The sequence below is a fragment of the Pan troglodytes genome, chromosome 12 (genome assembly GCF_028858775.2).
Source record: "Pan troglodytes isolate AG18354 chromosome 12, NHGRI_mPanTro3-v2.0_pri, whole genome shotgun sequence".
NCBI classification, from domain to species: Eukaryota; Metazoa; Chordata; class Mammalia; order Primates; family Hominidae; genus Pan; species Pan troglodytes.
This window is the reverse complement of record NC_072410.2, coordinates 68,158,972-68,177,813: the sequence shown is the minus strand read 5'-3', so window position 1 is coordinate 68,177,813 and position 18,842 is coordinate 68,158,972. Positions and strand designations below refer to the sequence as shown.

At 40.3% G+C, this 18,842-nt stretch overlaps 1 protein-coding gene across 6 annotated transcripts in view; it reads left to right on the top strand.

The window, feature by feature from the left end:
- The window catches only part of SPTBN1 (spectrin beta, non-erythrocytic 1), a 207,130-nt gene that overhangs the window by 9,936 nt on the left and 178,352 nt on the right, over positions 1 to 18,842 (top strand). Inside the window, exon 1 of one of the 6 annotated variants that reach the window (XM_054677844.2) lies at positions 3,175 to 3,319. The exons of the other annotated variants lie outside the window; for them this stretch is intronic. The gene's annotated coding sequence lies outside the window, so the exon portion shown is untranslated. Of the gene's footprint in view, positions 1 to 3,174; positions 3,320 to 18,842 lie in introns of those variants that run through there. 6 annotated transcript variants of the gene reach the window in all.

The following is an 18,842-nucleotide window of genomic DNA, read 5'->3' as shown; positions in this document are numbered from 1 at the left end:
TGGAATTGCAGAAGATTTCATCTCTGTATATTTTTTCTCCATATTTTTTAAGTTTTAGGAAATAATAAATTCTTGTTCTTTATCAAAAATATCCTAACACTTCTGACCAAACCTCATTTTAGCTGGATACAAACTAATCAAATAATTTATCAGCTAAATATACTTTCTGCTGTTCAATTTTTTTCTACCAAACTTACGGAAAAGCAGTATTAATAATGAAGATATAAGGAACACTGAAATTTTTAAAAGATCTTTTCATTCCTTGTTTAAATGTTCATTTTTGTTACAGCCTTGGCAGTTCATTACTTATGCAGAGTGTGGGAAAAGCTGTAGGAACTGGCCGAGAGAGCGCCTGACAGAAACATTGTCCAGGAGGAATCAGCCACTAATGGCCACTGCCTTTGGCTCTCGGTGAAGTTTCGTTTCCCTACAGTACTCTTGGGTGGCTGTTTCAGGGATACATTTTGTTCTAGTGTGTTTGCCTCAAGGCCAAATATAAATGTTGAAGGGCTGTACATTTTTCTGGAATGTTCTTCACCAGCTGTAAAGTCTTGGGCTGGGATAGGGATAGGGGATTTTTTTTGGGGGTGGGGGGGCTTTTTTCGCTTTATCTTATTTACTTGAATGGGAAGGAAAACCTAGATTCTTCCTTAAAACAATGTTATTTATTTTGATCTGTGATGTTTAAACATTTTCCACGGCATTTTGAAACCTGTAAACATAGGAGTACTTTGTTGTTGTTGTTGTTGGAGACAAAGTCTTGCTCTTATCTCCCAGGCTGGAGTGCGATGGCGCAATCTCGGCTCACTGCAACCTCCGCCTCCCAGGTTCAAGCGATTCTCCTGCCTCAGCCTCCCGAGTAGCTGGCGCCTGCCACCATGCCCAGCTAATTTTTGTATTTTTAGTAGAGACGGGTTTCACCATGTTGGCCAGACTGGTCTTGAACTCCTGACCTCAAGTGATCCACCCTCCTTGGCCTCCCAAAATTCTGGGATTACAGGCGTGAGCCACCGCGCCTGGCCAGGAGTGTTTTTATAGTGATTACAATAGTTTTAAAAATTAAAATAGTCTTTGTATTTTTACCACCTTAGAATCCCTGATTTTTTTTTTAATTTCTGCTAATACACATAGTATATGTGGTTTTTTGAATGGCTTATGAAGAATATATACCATCATAAAGGCATAAGTTAGTGTAAAATCATCATAACAAAATACAAAAGTATTTTTAAGGTATCTTTTTATTACTGAAATAATAGATGTTTTAGATCATATGGAAACTAAAGATGAATACAAAGAAGAAAATTAAAATCACTAGATACTATGTGACCCCGGAAACATACAGTTAATATTTTAGTGTTTCTCGGCCAGGTGCGGTGGCTCACGCCTCTAATGCCAGCACTTTGGGAGGCCAAGGCGGGCAGATCATGAGGTCAGGAGTTTGAGACAAGCCTGGCCAACATAGTGAAACTTTGTCTCTACTAAAAATGCAAAAATTGGCTGGGTGTGGTGGTGGGCTTCTCTAGTCCCAGCTACTTGGGAGGCTGAGGCAGGAGAATCACTTGAACCCAGGAGGTGGAGGTTGCAGTGAGCTGAGACCGCACCATTGCGCTCCAGCCTGGGTGACAGAGTAAGACTCAGTCTCAAAAAAAATAAAATAAAAAAATAAAAAATAAAAAAATAAAAAAAATATGTGTGTATATGTATTTATTTATTTATTTTAGTGTTTCTCTTTTAAGCCTTTTTTTTCTGTGCATGTTTCTTCATCTCACACATACATATTAAGGGCCAATCCTCAAATCTTAAACTGAAGATGTAGAGTTTTGACAGTCTGTATAATGACATGATGATGTTCAGCACTCTTGCAGCTTATGCATGTTGCATGGCAAAACATAAAATCTAATGACTGGTCTATAGTTAAAGCTGTAGCATGAACACTGTCTGTTGCCCTGAGCTGTTTTAGGGGTGGGATGTTAAAGAAAAATGGAAAGGAAGAAAGAATTCAAAAATTTGTTTATTATAGCTGTTTCTCTTCTATGAATAATGTCTTTTTACAATGGAAAAATACCAGAAATTAAATTCTTATTAGATAATGTGCTTTCTGTTTTGTTCTGAAGGGAATTCCCATCACAGTTGCATTAATTCCCCTGAGAGACATCTCCATATGCTTCGGACAACATCTGATTTTACTTTTGTGTTCTGATTTCAGAGTCTTTGAAATACCTATCCCATAATGTGTCGCAGTGGAATGGATGTGGTTATTATAATCTTGGTTTTAAGTGTAATAAATTTTACTGGGCTGGGTTTGGTTGTAACTGATGAAAGCATATACTAGAGCTCAGCTTTCTTGGGGTCTTTGTATTAGCTGGATTCTTTACAATTCTATCTTGGGATTTAGGATCTGTTTCAAGAAGAAAAAGCGTTATTTGTATTTGATTATGCAAGCCAGTTCTTTAAGCCTTTAGGACATCAGATGGATGGAGGTGACTTGCTGGCCTTTGTTGCCTTTAACTCTAGTATTCGGCTTCTTTCTGAGGAAGGTGCCAAAACGGCTTCCGCATCTGCTGAAGGAAAAGAGGGAGTGGGAAGAGGGGAGAAATATTTCATTGGAAGATAAAAAAAGCTCTTTCCAGCAATTTCCTTTAGAAACTTGGGGGTTGCTGTTAGTCTCATTTGGGTAATGGGCCCCAAGGAAAAGTGACAAATGGCCTTCCTCTGGGCTTTAAACACTAAAGGTCAGTGTTGGCCCTTTTCACAGTTAAGAGGGAAAAATCTGAGCTGGGCTGGGTGGACTTTCTCCAACTAAGGGATTCTTCTGAAACTCCTGACCTGATGGGAATCATTTTGTTTGCAGGTGGCCAAAGCCCATCAAGGGAAATGCTTGATGGTTACTGTGCCTGAGCTGCCTGAAGCCTGGTGTAGGAGTCTCAACTTGATCTTGAGGCAGCTGCAAATGTTAGGTCTTGACACTTGGGATGGCAACAAGACCAGGCAGTGCCCAGAGTGGTCCCAGCGGCCTAGGTTAGAGGAGGGTAGGGGGCTGGAATGTGGCCTTAGCCAGTCCTCTGAGCAGATGAGAATACCTGTCACTATTTCAGGAGATGAGTTGTGGTCAGAGATATCAGGTGACTTCTCTGAGAGGGGCCTGGTCCTTCTCACAGCAAGATTGACAAGTCTGTGCTGCCAGTTGTCCCTAAATACCCAATTTATCTCCTGGGGTGGAGTTGGGGAAGTGCCTCTAGCCTGGAGCAAAGAGATCTGCCTGCCATTTCGGAAGGAAAGAAACCAGCACACATCCTGTCTTTCATTCTCTGTTTTAAAGGTAGGTTTTTGTCTGTTTGCTTGTTTTTAAATCAACACCCAGGGCTAAAGGAAATCCCGAGTTTCCCTGATAATCAGGATGATTTCTTATTTTGAAAGGCCTATTTTGCCTTCGAAGTGTGTGTTTCTGACATAGGTTTCATCCTAGTTCTAGAAATCTTGCTTAATTCATAAAAGGTAAAAGTTTAATTAGAGAGAAGGCTGATGTATCGTCTTGTTTCAAAGGGAGACTATTCTTGTCTGTCATTTGAATTTTTTATATATATTTTTCCGGCTGTGAAGAAATATTTTATTGGTATATGTGTACATGCATTTTTTATTCTTAATTATAGTATGTATTTTCACTGGACTACACTCTTGTTAAAGGAAACTTTGTTCACGTGAAATAAACCTATCTTTAGTGAGTCATACTTGAGAACTGCTTCTCAGTCTCCTCAACTTTTAAAGTCAGTGGTATTTCATGTAAAGAGTGTATCGGTAGCTGGCCTATCTCTGGAATGTCGTGCAGCTGTGCAGAGCGTGAGTCTCAAATGTGCTAATTAAATATGTTTTTTAGCAAGAATGGAATGTAGCAGCATTTGAATGGCTTCAAAAAACATTCCATTTTGTTTCTGAAGAGGGCTTTTTTCGTTTTTGCCAAATATTAAAAATTAGAGAGTACACTGACTTTGAGAGGATGTATTGCTATGTTAAATTGTTCTGTTCACCAGAACAGGGTGGCATGTGCCTGTCGTCCTAGCTACTTGAGAGGCTGACGTGGGAGGATCTCTTGAGCCCAGGGCTTCAAGACTAGCCTGGGCAGAGTAGAAAGAACCTGTCTCAAACCCCACACTGTTCTTTTCGCAGAGTTAATGGGGCTCATTAAATACTGAGATTATCCTTTAGAACAATCTTGTCCAACCTACGGCCTTTGAATGTGGCCCAGCACAAATTTGTAAACTTTCTTAAAACATTATGAGATATTTTTTGTGATATTTATAGCTCATTAGCTATCATTTGTGTTTTACTTTATGTATAGCCCAAGACACTTCTTCTTCTTCCAGTGTGGCCCAGGGAAGCCAAAAGATTAGACACCCCTGCTTTAGAATGTACTCAATTAATAATCTTCAAAATGTAGGGATTAGGTGGGGTGGCTCATGCCTGTAATCCCAGCACTTTTGGAGGCCAAGGTGGGAAAATTGCTTGCGCCCAGGAGTTTGAGACCAGCTTGGGCGACATGGTGAGACCTGGTCTCTACAAAAACAAACAAAAAGAACAGAATGTAGGCAGTGGTGGCATGAGTAAGGTTCTAAGGCTTACCATCTTTAGTTGATCTTGCTCATTTCCCTTGGTATCAGTTCTCCTTCCTTACTTGGTGAGTGCTTAACCTTTCTTTGGGCAGTAAGGCATGACATTTCTCCCCAGGTTGAGCAGTTTTCTGATACATATTTTTTGGCTGAGTGTGACTTGTATCTTTTTGGACTAAGCTCCATTCACTCAGATGGTGGTCTGATTTTTTTTTTTTTTCAGTCAGGCATTGTGCAAAGTGACCTGATGGGAATAAGTGGCAGGTTGGTTGTGTAATGCAGCAACATCTTACTTGGTTGTCTTTAGAGATAAGTGGGACATGATTCCAGCAAGGCTGTGCATCAAATGTTGGAATGTATTGGAGAACTGCCAAGAGGTTGGGAGCAAGCTGTGTGACAAGCACTAATGCAGCCTTGGCCTGCCTTAAAATAGCTGCAGGTTAACAAATATCTTGAAACTTGGCATTTCTTTTGAGCAAAATTGCTCCTCTGAATGTGTTACCAAGAGGTGCTTTCCTCTTTTTTATTGATTTTTTTTTTTTTTTTTTTTTTTTGCTGTTCCAACTGTCTTAAAACATCTTATGAGCATAAGAAGAAGATATAATTCTCTGTAACATCTTATCTTGAATGATTTTACTGGACTAATTATTAGCACATTATCTGAAACTTCACTTGTAGTTCTTCTGCTCTGCTCACCCAACTCACTGCAAAATATATAGTCTTTGTAGTTTGAATAAAACCTGGGGCCCTGGAGATTTTTTTTTTTTGAGACTGAGTCTCGCTCTGTCGCCCAGGCCAGAGTGCAGTGGCGCAATCTTGGCTCACTGCAAGCTCCGCCTCCTGGGTTCACACCATTCTCCTGCCTCAGCCTCCTGAGTAGCTGGGACTACAGGCACCCACCACCACGCCCAGCTAATTTTTTGTATTTTTAGTAGAGACAGGGTTTCACCATGTTAGCCAGGATGGTCTTGATCTCTTGACCTCATAATCCGCCCGCCTGGACCTCCCAAAGTGCTGGGATTACAGGCATGAGCCACTGCGCCCAGCCTGAAGATTTTTTTTAAAAGTCCTATATTTTATATGTTTGACAGGCTTTTGGAAAGGAATTATTGATGTTTGAACACTAACACATTAGAGAGGCAGAGTCAGGCATTGGTTACTTTGCTGTGGAATCTTGTCTTAGCTGATTCACTTTTAGACTTCTTAGTAAGCTCATTGGTAGTTTGTCTGCAGTACTTAGTTCTTGTTTGTAATTAATTTACTGTCTAACTGTAGTCTCTGAATTTTTTTCAATAGAAAGGCTTGTTTTTTAAGTCAGAGTGGTAAAAACAGGGGGGGTTGGGAGTGGTCTTTGGAATGGGTCCTGTACAGACTTGAGCCTGATGGTGATGTGATCAAGGTTGCAGGGGGTGTGGGTACCTGGGTGGGGCTGGGGCTGCCTGTGGGACTAATCTAAACAGCCAGTTAGTTTGGGTGCTCTCAATATGACATTTTAAAAAATGCAGTATTTGGGTTAATGATTGGAAGTAAACTAAGAATTTCCAGGATTTATATGTTAAATAGCAGATGAAAACAGTGAGTTACATGTTAAATAGTAGATGGAAACAGTGAGTTAACTTTATTTTGAGAGGCTTAAATACAAACCAAGTTTCTATACTAAAGGATTTCCTAAAAGATGATATTAACAGATATGTTAATTATCCCATAACTTAAAGTCCTTTAGACGTTTAGATTGAGACTAATTGTGATAATTTCATAGCTCTGTAGCGTATCCTGAAAATGGCTTTGTTTCTTTTGTTTCACTGTCTTCATATGTATAAGTCTTGAATTTTGCTTTGTCACTTTCCGTATTTTACATGTATTTTAGAGGTCCTCTCCTTGTATAGAAACATTATTTCTGGTTCTATGTAAGTGCCTTATACAGAGATTTATAATTTGTAATTACTGTACTTTTTGGTCAATAGAATTGAGGTTATTTGGGGCATGTTTTTAGAATATGTTAAAAACCATATTTTGTGTTTTTATAACATAGAAAAATATTTCTTGGAAAATGCGTGTGTGGGTAGCTTCTTTTAGATGTATTGATCTTTTCACTTTTAGATGGCAAATGAATTCTATATGGCATTGTTGCCATGTTGGAAAATTTCTTTATTGAGCCTATGACTTCTAAAGTATCAAAATTCTGTTTTTGCTTTTCCCTTTTATTGGACATCTCCAGTTTTTATTTTTTTTTAAGCACACACGCACACACATACACACACATCCTTGGATAACTGAACTGGTAAATTGAATTGAGGAGAGGTGAACTACAGGCCACCATTTCCTTTTTACTTAGCATACCATTATCTGGTCCCCTCATGTGAAAATATATTTTGGATAGTTTTCACCTCCCACCATCTATTAATTTAGAGTGTGCATTCCTTTAACCTTGCAGGAGAATTCAGTCATTCATTATACGATAAGCAGGCAAAAAGTTAAATACTCAAATGTTCCTTTTCTGGATTATTGTCTGAATTAGAAAAACATTCATTTTAAATTTTACACATGTATATGGGATGTTATCTCTCCTCGTCTGTATGCCTTGTACTGGCACAAGCTTATAGGACTAGGAACAAATAAGCTTAGCATTTAAAATATTCCAGACATAAAAAATCTATGGAATTTGCTTATATCTACTGGGGGATGCAGTCAGACAGACCCAGGGTTTTAATTGGCTCCTTCTGCAGTGTGAAGGCAGACGGAAACATTGGAGTCTGCTGCAGATGGCAGCAGGGTGGACAGGTGAGGCCCACATGGAAGTTCATACCACTGGTAGGTGGAGTAATGAGTTGGTGTATGAAATGCTAGCCATTTTAGATGTTTCTACAGCTGTTGTTGGCTAGCTGAAAATAAATTGAACTTGTTGAACTGGTAAAAGTTTTGCTGTCTGAATAGGCTTAGATAAAATAGTGCTTCAGATGCCTATAAAGATGTCTATTGTAACATTACTATGATTTTTTTAAGTGGTGATAACCTAAAAGTCCACCATTGGTAAGTTTCAGGGTGGACTATATATTCTGGAGGCAATACAGTGTGTAGTTAAAAGTACTGACCGTGGAGCTGTGGTGCCTGGGTCTAAAACCTGATTTCACCATGGGCCCACTTTGTGACCCTGAGCAAGTCATTAACCCTTCTCGGTCTCAGTTTCCTCATCAGTAAGATCAGAATAATCATAGTACAGACCATATAGGGTTGGTTGGATTAAATAAGTTATAGGTAAAGCAGTTAGACTAGTGCCTGGAAATATGTAAGTATTATTTACTATATTAATAAAAACTTTAATATTATTATGGAAAACCTTCTAATAACATGGTAAGGTTTTTAACATAGGGAGAAAAAGCAGAACACAAGATTATATAAATGGAATTACCGTAACTATGTAGAAAAATACACAAAAGGGATAAGGAAATACTACAAATATTAAGGTTTTTGGGGGAGGGGAGAATGGATGAGATTCCTTGTGATTTTTGCTTTTGTCTCAGAGCTGTTTTGTATTGTCTGCTGTTCTACAGTAAGCATATGTTACTTCTATAATTTGAAAAAGTAAACTTTGTTTTGAAAAGTGGATGTAGGCTGGGTGCAGTGGCTCATGCCTGTAATCCCAGCACTTTGGGAGGCTGAGGCGGGTAGATTGCCTTCAGGTCAGGAGTTCGAGACCAACCTGGCCACATGGTGAAAATACAAAAACACAAAAAATTATAAAAATACAAAATATAAAATTATAAAAATACAAAAAATTAGCCGGGCGTGGTGGCACGTGCCTATAATCCCAGCTACTCAGGAGGCCGAGTCAGGAGAATCACTTGAGCCCGGGAGGCAGAGGTTGCAGTGAGCTGAGATCGCGCCACTGCACTCCAGCCTGGGTGACAAGAGCGAAACTCCGTCTCAAAAAAGAAAAAGAAAAGTGGATGTATCCCTTGCAAACGGTTAGTTTGTCAATTATAAGAACAGCTTATTCTTTAAAAGCTTAGGGCCTTCTGTTTGGCAACAGTTTGTCTCCTTTTGATTCCATAATACTTTCACATTCTTACAGAAGCTAATGGGAAATGCTGGATTAAACCACATTATCTATGCTGTTATCTATGTTTAGAAACTTTTAATGATGACAGATATGCAGTCCCTTCTCTTTGTGATCACATGGGAGAATCACTCTTGCCTGCTCCCCTTGCATTTTGGTGGCATGTTGGACTAGTTCTGAGGAATGGCCTGTGTCCAGCCTGCAGCCAGAGTCCTTGAGTGAGAATGGCAGAGCCTCCTGCTACCATGTGACAGGCATGTAACATGAGTGGGAAACATGCTTCTGTGAGTTTGAGCCACAGAAAGGCATTCTTACAGAGTGCCTTGGAGTAATGAAACTCAAAACTATTTTTTAAATTCATCATTTAGTATTTTCCACTAATTCAGACTCATTGTTTAGTGAAAAGAATACAGCCATCGGTAAGGCACATGACTGTTAATTAACAGTATGAATTTAGACAAATTATGTAATAGAGTTTTAGTTTTCTTGTGTCAAAGGCCTCACCTCCACAAACTACAAACAAAACTTTTGATGCTTCAAATTAGTCCATACCAGAGTGTTTAGTTTTAACTCACTGCTCTTTAGTGCTTGAAATGAGATTCTTTAGACCAAAGTGGCCTTAAAGGTTCATTCTTGTTATATGCTTATTCCACATTTCTCTATATATTTATTTTGTCACTTCTGGTCACTATATATAGGTTTATTTAAGAAAAATTCCCTTCCATAGTTTATCAGGCAGGTTAGGCTGGTGCTGCAGTAACAAAGATCTCCAGAATCTCGGTGGCTCAAACTCACAGATGCGTATTTTCCACTCATGTTACTTGTCCGTCACATGGTGGCAGGGTGCTCTGTGCCATCCTCACTCAAGGACTGTGGACTGATGGGCTAGATGCAGGCCATTGATCGGAATAATCAAATGCCCCGCCCAAATGCTAGGGTAGCAGGTAAGAGTAATCCTCCCATGTAGCCACAAAGAGAAGAGACTGGGTATGTGTGATCATTAAAAGTTTCTAACTAAACATAGATAACAGAGTAGGTAATATGGTCGAATCCGGCATTTCCCATCAGCTTCTTTGAAGCACCAGTTTTGCAGTATGTTCACATGTACTGTTGATAAAGGGCATCTCCTGGTCAAGTAAATCTGGAGAATGCTGGGCTTAATAACATGTACTAGGCCTCTTTAGTGAAGGACGTCTCCGAGCTGTTGTATCCTAACAGGCATTCTGGAGGTGGAGAGTAACATACGACGTTCCCCAAACTTGCCTGACCTTTGAATTATTTTCTTACTTTTCATAGCCTCTCTCAGATGCAGGTTTTGTTGAACATGCTTTGGGATACCCTAATTTGTCTAACTTGTTCTCATACAAAGCAAGTATTTGGAATTGCATTTTAATTAATACTTGCATTGGGAAGAAGCTTTGTTTTTATTGTTTGTTAAAAGAGTTGACTATTTGAAGAGAGATTTTTTCTATTGCAAATCAAATTGCAGGCAGTGTTTTTAAAAATTAGTTATTACTGGTTACATGCCTGTGTTGAATCCATAGGACTTTTTCTTCATTTAGTTGCCTTTGTGTTCTAAACTTACCATTGAAAAGAGAAAGGTAAATAAACTTTGACCACATATCTTAGTGGTTATAAAAAAATTAAATTGGTTTGGACAGATGGTCCAAACACACCGAGTTTTTTTTTTTATTGGCTTCAGTGTTTTTCTTGGTTCTCTTTGACTTTCTATAACAAGTTTTCTAGAAGTTTTGAAATAAGATACTACTGAAATGAGGGCTCTGATAAGAAACAGAGAGAGAACTTTTGTCAAGAGGTATTAAATATTTCTCTACCAGAAGACTTTGGATTTAAACACAACATTTGTTGCCAGGGATTTTATGCCTGCGTATGTAACAAATCTTAGTATGGAAGTTTTCACTTAAAATGGCTGCAAACTTCATGTAATAAACTTTAGGTAAGAAGGAGCAGCCTCCCCAACCCCCGTTTTGTAACTGTACATGGGTAAAACTTGATAAAGACTAAACTCTAACTCCCCAGACTTTCGGATTTGTGGCATTACCTTTTTTTTTTTTAATTAATGAATTCGCTTTCTATTAGAAATCATGTTAAATCCAGGCCAAGAATTCTTTTTTCATTTTCTGTTTTGTTTGCTTTTTTCCTTTGTGAGTAAACAGGTGTGAAGGACAATTGCTGTTTCATGACAGGAAACACACTTTTAAAGCTGTCAGTTACCTCACAGCCCCATCCTACCCTTTTCCTGCTGCCATTACGATTAAGACTGGTAGGCTGGGCGCGGTGGCTCATGCCTGTAATCCCAGCACTTTGGGAGGCTGAGGTGGGCGGAGCACGAGGTCAGGAGTTCGAGACCAGCCTGGCTAAAATGGTGAAACCCCGTCTCTACTAAAAATACAAAAATTAGCTGGCATGGTGGCGGGTGCCTGTTATCCCAGCTACTCAGGAGGCTGAGGCAGGAGAATTGCTTGAACCTGGGAGGCGGAGGTTGCAGTGAGCCAAGATCATGCCACTGCATTCCAGCCTGGGTGACAGAGTAAGAGTCCATCTCAAAAAAAAAAAGACTGGTAGTAGACTTTGCTTTTTAAAGGTGACTTGGGAGGATTTGAGGCAGAGAAAACCTTCTTCAGAGCCACAGTTCCCAGTCTTATCCTTTTTGTTGATACCAGTATTGTGGAAAAAGCATTCATGACCCATCACAAAAACATACATTAAGAAAACATTTTTCACATGGTCTGAGGCTGACAGGAATCAGGCTTAATGTATCCAGGGATATGACAAACATGGGAACCTGCACCAGTCGCCACAGAGCTGTCCGATCCTGGTCCCAGGGCCCTTGTCTGTGGCAGGTCTTCCCCGGGGAAGAGATTTCACTCTCTTATGAGAACGCTCGTGTTTCATGCCCTCAGATGCTTGTGTCAGGTTCCAGTGATGGTAGCCTTGGAGTAAGTCTGCCTTTGAGAGAGGATTGTTTTTTTTCCTCACTCTTCAAGGACCTGTAGTGGGTCCCCTGATGGGCCCCCCTCTGGACCTGGTCAAATGTTGGGGAGTTTCGTGGAAGAGCAGTGTTTTCACATTACAGGGTGCAGCTCACAGTCAGAAAGATTGTAGAGGATCGTAGAATTGGAAGTTTTGGGTCTGGGCCGAACCCTGTAGATCTTAGTACATCCACATGATTGTATCAAAGAAGAGTCCAGAGCTCAGAGAGGCTAGGTGCAATCACACAGCTTCACACAAGAGTAAGGACTGAAACTATTGCTGTTAACAGATATGTGGAAGTACTTGGTGTCCTTTGCAACTATTTCCAGTGTGCTGAACCTTGAAAGGCATCTTACTTCTGCTAATTGGAACCACTTGGGATGCATTTTAAAATTATATAAATGAAGTAAGCCTACAAGTTTATGTTCATGTTTACTGTTTTCATGTTGTCAAACTGTTAATAGCATGAATGGTTAAACATTTGCTGGGAAAATAGAAAGTGTTCTGAAAATACACAATACCAGAGATAAAGAAAGATGTATGTACGTATATGTGAGTGTGTGTGTATATATATGTGTGTATATATATATATGTTTTATTACTAGGGAAAGGAGGAAAGCCCATTGTGTATGGAACTAAAAGCCAGAACCTACTGCATGTCCACCTTTGTTTTAATAAAAATAACAAACAACTGAGTGTCCTGGCTGCCTGGCCAGGCTGAAGGAAAGTAAAGGTTGTTTTAAAATAGAAAAAGATCTGGTTAAATATTTGACCAGATACTTTGATAAGTTGAAATGTTTAAACATTTTCAGGCCCAGGGATGTCAGTGAAGGCTGACTGCAGAGTCTTCTCTGCCTGCAGATGACTTGTGTTGTGTATAGCAATGATTTAAAGGCAAATAAAGTATAGTTATAGAAAACATGACCCTTACCAACCACCTCCCCCCCAAGTTGGTTTGTAACCATGTAAGAAATCTAAGGTATGATTGGTAAAATTAAATAAATAAATCCCATTGTTCCAGTCCTCTTCTGTGGAAGGTAGGACTTGGGAAGGAGTATTTTACAGTGGTTAGGTTCTGTTTCTTGGAGCCACACTGCCTGGTTGGAACCCTGTCTCTGCTGGTTACTGACTGTGGTCTTTGGTAGGTGAACACATAATTTATTATCCAAACTAGGTAATTTATGAGAATGAAAGGAGACACTTTTAATAGTTGTACCAGTACAGCAGGCATAAACTAGGAAGGTCTGAGGCAAACCAGATAACATGGTCACTCTAGTCTTAACCAAGTTACCTAATCTTGGTGTCTTGGTTTCTTCACATTGTGGAAGGGACATGACTCACTTCCTAGGGTGTTAAGATTAAATGCAATAAAACATGTAAAGTTTTGCAATGTTGTTTGGCACATAGCTATTCAATAGTTGTAGCTATTTAAAAAATTATTTAGGGTACTTAATTCATGTAATAACCATTTAAGTATTCAGTTCGCTTTCTATTATCTTTATATTATTTCTCCCAAGCAAATTTTGCTTTTTTTTTTTTTTCCCAAGAGGCAAGGTCTCACTGTGTTGCCCAGGCTGGCCTCTAACTCCTGCGTTCAAGTGATCTTCCTGCTTCAGCCTTCCAAGCAAACTTTGCTTTTAATAACATTAATATTTACTAATGGCTTATTCCATTTATGGCACCTGCTCAAACTTAATTGCTTGCTTTATCTGAGCCCTTTCCTCAGATAAAGGCTCAGAAAGTAAAATTGACTTTTACTTTTTCAGCTACGTGTATATGTGGCACTTAATTATATAATGAGCACCTGTGGCCCAGAGATGGGTGCTGGGTATTGGGGCACTCATTTATCAGGTTGTGTGTAATTAGCATCTACACTGGAAAGCACCTTTTGAACAGCTGGTGCTGAGATGTAGAATGGTTGGGAGGTTGAGTGGGTGGGGAGTGGCAAAGCCCAACCTCTTCTGCCTCTTTTAAAAGTTGGATTTTTCCCAAAGTAGTGATATGCAGGGTTGCCAGATTTAGGAAAAACAAAATCAAACAAAAAAGAAGCCAGAATGCCTGGTTAAATTTTAATTTCAGATGAACAACACATCGTTTGTTAGTGTAAGTTTGTCTTATGCAGTATTTGAGACATACTTATCCTAAAAATTCATTGTTTATCTGAAATTCAGCTTTAACTTGATGTCCAGTATTTATCTAGCAATCCTAGTTTTGTAATCCGAAAGAATTTTTGTTCTATTCAGTATAACCCACATTCAGATGTATATGAAACGTGTAGTCCAGATCCTTTTATAAGTATTGTGTTAATTTTTTAAAAAATCCGTGTTGTCTACCCTCCACTGGAATGGATGGTTGAGAAGTCATCACTGAGTTGCTGCTGCTGGTTCCCACAAAGGCCAAGATGAAAAAGAATTCGGTCTGGTTTGCCACAGCAGCAGGGATTTACATTTGCTCTTTGAGAACTTATTGGCTGTGAATGTGGATGAACTTAAGCCAGCTCTTCCTCCTTGCAGGGGAGTCCATTAGTTAAGGTGACTTATTGAAGCCCTGGCCAGCTCTAGGAGTTCTCGGTTTTATAATTGAATTACTTTAGTAATATTAAATAATTTGGGGAGGGGGTTAATTTTGGGTCATTTATATTTCACTTGTCAATGTAGAGGGAGCTACTTTTATTGTCATTAAGTGTGACATTCATCCTGGTGCCATGGTGAGCACCTGTGGTCTTAGCTACTTGGGAAGCTGAGGTGGGAGGATCACTTGAGCCCAGGAGTTTGAGGCCAGCCTGGCAACAAACAAAATCCACATCTCTAAGTAATAATGATGGTGATGATAATAAAATCCTAGAAATGAAGAACAGGTTTGGAAAAAAAAAAGTAACCTTCAGATACTCTTCCCATTAGAATCTCTCTTGCTGTTTTTGATTTTCAGCAGTGCTGCCCAGAAAGTGCTGGTGAGCTTTTTGCCCCAGCTTTGGAACTCTATCAGCAGTCAACCCTGAAGGGCATGGCATGCCTTTGGGAATTGCTGATTGGAAGATTAGAGGCTGCAGAAACCTGAGTGTGTGTGTGTGTGTGTGTGTGTGTGTGTGTGTTTTATTTGTTTGTTTGTTTGTTTGTTTTCCAAACTCTGGATATGATGCCTCTGTTAAACCAAGTCCCTGAGGAAAAGCTTCACCAGATTAATGATACACTTGGTGAAATTAGTAATGGCAAGTAAAGGTTGAGATTTGTGCCTCCTGGACAAGAGTGAGCCAGAGCAAATGGATTTTGGACCAATACCGACTTTTTAATTGCTGCCATTTAAAGAGTTTAATGTCCCCAGTGAAAAAGCACAGGTTTCAGATAATCTTTTGAAGAAAAATGCATAGCGGTAAGAGCTTACTGTTAGGCGCAGAGTGTGTGTGGATAGGTTAGCCAAGGGAAGGAATCCAATTAAAGCTGTTTGTTCGGAGTACTAGATTTGGAGGTGTGTTTTATTGTTAACTGGTGACTTTCCAGAAAATGAATTATTTGTATATAAAGATTGATGCTAGCCAGGCTTTATATACTGACAGTTATTTGTAAAACCTCTTTCCTTCCTCCTTTTACCTTCTTTTCTGAGCTGTCTCTTTTCCTCCGCATGGCTTCCTTTATTAAAGCAGCCCATTTTTTGGACATGGTTTTGCTATTGATGAGCCTGAGGTTTGGCATAGTGCCACAAGATTGCATGATGAGTGGGATATTTGGCCTCATTATTTACATGGCTTAGTTTTTGGTGTTTGAAGTGTCTGGTCGGATAGGGATTGACTATTAATGGTAGACATTTTCACATTTTGGAGCACTGATCCTCAATCTTGGCAGCGCATTGGCATCCCCTGAGGAGACTTAAAAAAATGCAGGTGTAAGCCGGGCATGGTGGCTCATGCCTGAAATTCCGTTGCTTTGGGAGGCTGAGGAGGGAGGATCACTTGAGTCCAGAAGTTCAAGACCAGCTTGGGCAACATAGCAAGACCTCATCTCTACAGCAGGAAAAAAAAAAAAGAAAAAATTAGAAACAATTAGAAAAAAAATGCAGATGTCTGGGTCCCACTTCCAGAGAATCTGATTGAATTGTCTGGGATACAGAATGGGCACCAGGACTTGCAAGAGGTCCTCAGGTGATTGTAACATAAGCCAAGTATGCATGCTATCCTCTGGCCTCCCCTCAAAATTATGTCTCTGGCCTGTGCTGTCCAGTAGGGAGCCATGAGCACCAGGAAGTTACTTATGTTTATGTGAATTAAAATGAAGTAAACTGAAACTTCATTTCCTCAGTCACACTAGCCACATTTCGAATGCTCAGTAGCCACACATGGCTCATGGCTGCCCTGTTGGATAGTATAGATATAGAACATTTCCATCACAGCAGACAGTTTCATTGGGCAGCCTAGATCTAGGGTGTCAACAAAACATGGGAGGAGCATGAACATTTAAGAAGCCTGACACAGGAAGGGCAGGCTTGGAATAAGTAATCCCACAGGACTTGGCAGTACTGAGTTACTCCATACTTTTTTAAGCAGCCTTTTTCTCAGTGGTCTTTTGGCACCAGAAGCCCCACAGCAGTTGGTGCAATGGATTATGTGTCACATCTTACAGAAAGGCCCCGTTTAAAGCAGGCTGGCCCGAAGGGGTGTGGTGAGGACTGGGGGCAAGCAAATGTGACCCTGAGGAGGCCGGGCCAGGGAAGAGAGAATGCAGCTTTATTCTTTCAGAGCCGAGGAATGCCCTGGAAGGGAACCGAAGCCTGAGTATTGGGGTTAAACTAGGTGAGAGGAGATTTTTATCTCTTCTGCTGGAGAAAGACCTGCCTCAATAGTTTGCCTCTGCTGGCTCATCTCTAGTGTGTGGGAAACAAGGACAGTGCTAGCACATATTTCCCGTGAAATAAACTCCCATTATGGGCCCCCATGTTCTTGGAGCACTGGGCACCACGGGGTTAAGAATGGAATCAATTATGTTCCATGTTTGTTCAGACATAGCACATAAGATCCAAGGAAGGTAGGGTCACGGAAAAGCGAGGGGTTAGAGGAAACATGAAGTATACCAAAGGATGCGGATTTTCTACCCGTTGCTTCCCTCAGCAGGACCTTTTTGGAGATTGTTCCTCCTGCAGGCGTGAGAAACCCTCACGTGGAGAGGCTGTCTGGAAGCCCGAAGTCTGGTCTGTACCATCCAGGCTCTTTGCTATGCCTTCCTGTCTCCTGCATTTCGCTGGACATTAGCACCTCCCCAGGAGCAGATTTCTGTTGCTTTCTGTGAGCCCACTATAAAGAAAATGCCAAGTGTTCCTGGGCACGGGAAGTGGGTAGGAAGAGCTCTGAGAATGCATGGATCAAAGGCACTTGGGTGATTTAGGGGTGTGACTCCCAGTGGCTTCACAGGGCCTGTGAGTCATTTCAAAGAGTTTCTCCTGTTTTGTCATTGTCTGCTGTTAAACCAGGGTGAAGTTTAAGTGCCTGTTGCAGACCTTATTGCCTTCTTGCTTTGTTCCGCTGGTCAGGTTAGTGTTCTTGACGGGGTTGTATCCAAATATCTGTATTGGGGCTGGGCATGGTAGCTCATGCCTGTAATTCTGGCACTTTGGGGGGCTGAGGCAGTCAGATCACCTGAGCCCAGGGGTTCGAGACCAGCCTGGGAAACATGGTGAAACTCCGTCTCTGCAAAAAATACAAAAATTGGCTGGGCATGGTGGTATGTGCCTGTGCCTTGGGAGGCTGAGGTCGGAGGATTACTTGAGCTCAGGAGGCAGAGGTTGCAGTGAGCTGTGATTGCACCACTGCACTCCATCCTGGGGGACAGAGTGAGACCCTGTCTCAACAACAAAACAAAACCAAATATGTGTGTTGGCAAGTGATAACTGCACGGTATTAACTGCCTTTCTCTGAGAAATAAATTATCGGGGCCCTCCTAGGACTTTTATATGCTTGGGAATTGTGTTTATTTTCCTCTCATTCACTTCAGTCCTGCTCTTGACTGCCAGAAGAGGCCTGCTCTCCTTCCTTTCCCATTGTCAGTAAATTTTAGACTTTTTGTTAATACTCATCCGCTATTTTTAATTACGTTTCACACTTTTATTTTGCCATTTTCTATATTCTCTTTCCTCAAGCTCAGAGAGCAAGGTAGGAAATGTTAACTTCTCCTAAGAACAGGAATATGGGAAGCTGGAAAGCCGAAAAAGATGCTAAGAGGAATAATAGGAAAGCCAGCGTTGATGACAAGTGTCTTCTGTAGTTGCCATCCTGGTAACTCTTCAGGGTGCCACTATTCCTCTATGCTTATGGATGTTTGAGGCCTTTTATAGGATAGAATTTCAAAGGACAAGTAGAGAAGTGTTAACTCCTGGGAGTAGTTCGTTGGTTTTCCCTTCATCCTTTTGCCTGTACCCGGCGTGGGGTGGTTGTGGTGTCGGAGACAAGCTCCCAGAAAGGCACAATGTGGCTCGTTCCAGGCCTCAAGCACCAGAATACGTTTAGCTTCAAAAATGACAAGTTTGATAAGAGTGTTCAGACCAAGAAAATTAATGCAAAACTTCCTGATATAGTATGTCAGCGCTATAAAGAAGTTCTTGAGTGTCATGTAAAATACAAAAAATACAAACCATTATCAAACCTAAAAAATGTGTTAAATGTTTATGAAAGACAGTGAAGGATTCTTTTCACACAATGTGTAGACCATGCGCTTATGAACTTGAAGTTTGCACAAAATGTGGAAAGAAAGAAGACATTGTTATTCCGTTCAGTAAGGAACCAGAAAAAATAAAATATTGAAACAATCTAAGTTCTAACCATAGAAGAAGCTGCAGAAGAAATGAAGAAAGGGATGATAATTTAGATTTTGATGTTGATTTAGAAGACACAGGAGGAGGCCAGGTGTGGTGGCAAGAGCCTTGCCGGAGTCTTCTGATGCTTGTATTGAAAAAACTGCTTTTGCTTTGTAACAAGCAAACGTTAAGTGTCGGTACTTTTGCTCTGAGTCATTTACTTGAGATCATTTATCAAATGGCGCTGAGGACCAGTTTTTGAGGCTAGCAATATAATAATGTCATCTTATTTTTATATGAGCTAGTTCTTATACAACCATCAATTCTGAATCTGGTTTACTTTGGTATTAGGTAATATACACAATTTATATTGTTCATGTATAAAATTTATTTTTCTATAGCTTTTTCTG